Below are 4,032 nucleotides of genomic sequence, written 5' to 3'. Positions count from 1 at the left end.
CAGGACGTGACAGCACGTCAGAAGTAAGTTCACGTAGTTCATCTTATACGCAATTTTGATTTCATTGCCGAGGGAATGGAATAAAGTTTGGAATCCCTATATTAATCTGCCCCTGATCACTTGCGTCCAGTACCTCGCCCGTGTTGTGTCACCGCCAATATATCTTGCACCGTGATTGTGGCATAAATATTCAGCCTACACGAGCCTTCTTATCGCGCCGAAAGGAAGGAAAAAATATAAATCAAAGAGTTCTGCTTTATCAATTTTACATCAGTAATGGCAGCAAATCGTCGCCTTATATTTGCTGAACCGCAATCCAATGCCGCATTTTGAGTGCTGCTTACGGTCGTAATGCCACGCTTGGATTCTGACGCGAGGCTTAGAATCATAGCCCTTGCGATGGCAGGCCAATCAAGGGTTCAAATATCAAGAGCTGTTCAAAGTGGACAATAGACCGCACCTTGCGGGCATATAGAGAAGACGGTCGCATACAAGACGCACCTAGGGGAGGACGGCCGCCGGCAACTACACCTGAAGAGGATCTGAGCATCGTTGCTGCAGTTTGTTGTGAGCCGACGCTCACCCTCGCTGATATCAGGCAAGAGTTGGGACTTCGGGTCTCCATAAATACCATCCGTCGGAGGCTGAATGAAGCTGGGCTACGGAGTCGCGTTGCGTGCCAAAGACCCTGGCTGAGTGAAAGGGACAAGCAAGAGCGCCTGAACTTTGCACGGCAGCACCTTTCGTGGGGCCCAGACGAATGGCGGCTGGTGATCTTTTCAGACGAATCCACCTTCGTAAGCAGATGGGACCAGCAGCAGCGCGTTTGGAGACTTTCAGGCACACGGTAAGACACAACGGTTTGTTTCTATAAACGAGATCACATTCTGAGTTCATTTAAACAGTGAAACAGTGTAGAGTGGATATTTTACTAACAGTTTCGCCAAAGATATTTCATGCGAGTGACGAGAAGCCAGCTCCGTGTATGGTTGACTTTTGCGTCACAGGTCACATGCCTTCGATTATTCGCACATGTGAAGATTGATAACCAACAATGGTATCTACTCAGCTTACGAGAGATGATCTTTATGAATAACGCTTTTTCTTCCCCGACTTACTGGGTAAATGCTGAAGACTGGAGTAAGAGTTTAGAGCAAGGAAACATGTTGCCTGGCTTTTAAGGTTTCAGCTATGTTAATTTAAATACGTTTTAAAAATTGAGCCTCGTTTTTTCCTATAACGTAGTTTCGCATGCGGCTTCATTTTCAGTTCAGAGGAAACAAAGAATGCGCGTGGCATTTTTTATTGACAATGCATTACTTTTCCTTAAAGCATGAGTAAATATGCTTTAAACGTTGAATAATAAAAGCACAACCACTTCGATTTAGGTGCTCTAAAAACGCAGCCTGAACCCCACCTAAGCACTGCTGCTTCCTTCATTACATTTACTTTTGCGCTTTTCGTGGAAGAATGAGGAAGGGTCACGTTCCTATCAGCCGAGATCCTTGCCTTTGCCGCCACTGGAGTTTTTCTTTCTTCATCTCTTGTAATGTAGAGCTGCTGCTGTTTTTCTTTCAGGTATAATCCACACTACATACAGCAAGTTACCGCAAGTGGCCGATGTTCAGTGAGCGTTTGGGGAGCGATGACGAGCGAAGGCCTTGGTCCTCTACATCGAATTGACGCAACTCTCAATGCTAACCAGTACCTCGATGTCATCCAGCATGTCCTGCTTCCCTTCGCTCTAGATGGGCCGTTTCCCGACGGCTTCTTTTTTCTTCAACAAGACCGCAGTCCTATCCACATGGCCAGGTGGGTTCTAAACATTTTTGAAAGGTTATACAATTATAGTTTATTGTGGAGAGTGAGAAAGTGACATCCAGCTGCGTCAAGTAGCTCTGGAGATAATAAAACCATAGTCAATTGGCCCTCGAGCTAGTCCGAGGCTGTAGCGGCACTCGCCACATTGACAAAAGAGGGATGTGGGTAGTTATGCGATAGGTAGGAGAAAAGGTAGGATAAAAAAAAAGATAGGAGAAAAGAGGACATTCTGGATTAGCAAATGGTTTTGAAAGGTCGGCACAGGCAGGGAGGGGAAGGAGATGATAGGTAGAAAAACAAGCACCAATGTGGAGTATCGGCAAGTGTACGCGGCTAACAACATATAGCTGTGGAGTGGTGAGAGATATGTCTGCAACAGGAACCATTGATATAATCATAGAAAACACTTCTTTAAGATTTTTATAACGTTGTATTATACCAGGCTGGTTCTCATGACCAAGGAATTCTGGGCGCCCTGTTTGAAGTTTCGCCTGTGAGGCGTGGCACCGCCGTATTATCTGGGCTCCAAGCTTGACGAGGAATTCGCCTCAGTATGACAGTATGAAAACTAAGTTCGATTACTGACTATGCGTATTCTCTATCGGGGAAATATATAATTCGAAGAGTAACGGGGTGAGCCTGTTAGGAATTTACAGAAGATGTAACAATAATGCTGAAATTTCAGAAAAAGCTGACTGAAGACATCTGCATGAACTTTAGACGAAAAGCGAACTTAATAACCTGCAGGAGGAAAGTTTTATTGCGTAGCTTTGAATAATGCATATGTAGGCTTCCTCCCATAGCACAGAATGCGGGAAATTTAGCACGGGACCTGAGAATCGTTATGTCTTATTTATTGTATCCCACATAAATGTGCCGCATTAAGTCGATATTATAGCTGGTGGTTGCCTGGTGTCCTGTTTATACGTAATTGGCCAAAATGTCGCCCAATTGAGTCCTTAATACCACAGTAATCTGATAAGTACGCTTTTATACACTTGAAAAAATTGTTAACGAAGGCTGCGCTACAAATTACGCACTGACCAAAGATTAGCGGATGATTATGCTTTAGACAACAAAGCATCATAGCGAATTGCTGGTGATAGTGTTCTTGAAATGGGGACAGAAAAACCCACCATAAGATGGTGGTTTTGCTTAAATATGTAAAAGCAAGATAACACATATTTTTCTTCTTCTTAAATAACAAAATGCTAATTTCTTTATTATGTTTGCATTTTTTTCTCATTTTCTAGGAAAGTGACCAGTGGCCTCCAGGATTGCGGAATACAACTTTTGCCATGGCCTCCGAAAGGAGCTGACTTCAATATCATCGAGCAGATATGGGGCCTCATGAAAAAAAATTTGGCAAAACGCGCCTTCCAGCAACAAAACAAAGAGGAACTGTGGGCGGCCATCCGAGAAGAATGGGAGCGGTTGAGGTTACTTCCCGACCTCGTTACACGAATGTACGCCTCGATACCTAGACGCCTTCGAGACGCTATCGAAGCTGATGGCGCGTTTACGAGGTCGTAAGCGCGGAGCTGCCGTTGAGCATAGCGTTCAGGCCGCGAGGCATGGACTGGGTGTCCGTAAACCTCTTATGTGCAATGTGTTCCAAGGGAAGAACCATTTGTTTAGTTTCCAAATAAATATTTGTGAGAGCTTTTCAAGTAACACAGGGCTCCAAACATTTGTTTACATACTTTTTCTAACTCATCAGTGCTTTGAAAAGGCGTTTCTGTTTTGCACACACTAGTTAAGTAAAAACGTCTAAAAACTCGTATCTGTTGTCTCTTGTGCCATAGGCAACAAACCAGAAAATTGAGCTAGTAAAAACAAGCGGGACGAGCGTTTTCTTCATTGATGTATTTTAGTACCTAAGCATTCATTATTTTCTTTTATTGTCTCTATCTGTGGCGAAAAGCTATTTCAGTCAAGCTATTTCAGGCAACTACCTTCTCTCCAGTCGTTTTTCATTTCCGTTAAAATTGAGATCCTGCAGTTAGTTGCTTTCTTGTTTAACGAGGTTTCAGTACCGGGCCGTAGTTGCTCGTTTGTACTGATGAGCTTTTAAGCCGAAGGTGCCACTTAAACGTCAGGCAACTCACCACCAGTTTAATGCAGAGTAATGCATAATTCCTTGCCTAGTTGGCTTCCGTTTTACTTACGAATAAACTAACTAGTTTTGCATCTGACGTTCGCCTTTAAAAT

General features: G+C 43.7%; 1 long non-coding RNA gene across 1 annotated transcript; it reads left to right on the top strand.

The window, feature by feature from the left end:
- The first annotated feature begins 288 nt into the window (after positions 1-288).
- Positions 289-3,582, top strand: LOC146210069 (uncharacterized). Its single transcript, XR_014703507.1, has 3 exons — positions 289-847; positions 1,579-1,812; positions 3,075-3,582. It is a non-coding gene; the product is annotated as an uncharacterized LOC146210069 (long non-coding RNA).
- The last annotated feature ends 450 nt before the right edge of the window (positions 3,583-4,032 follow it).

The sequence above is a fragment of the Amblyomma maculatum genome, chromosome 1 (assembly GCF_055883805.1).
Source record: "Amblyomma maculatum isolate TAMU_Amacu chromosome 1, ASM5588380v1, whole genome shotgun sequence".
Classification (NCBI taxonomy): Eukaryota; Metazoa; Arthropoda; class Arachnida; order Ixodida; family Ixodidae; genus Amblyomma; species Amblyomma maculatum.
Note: the sequence above shows the minus strand (reverse complement) of the source record. Positions and strands in the feature narration are given on the sequence as shown.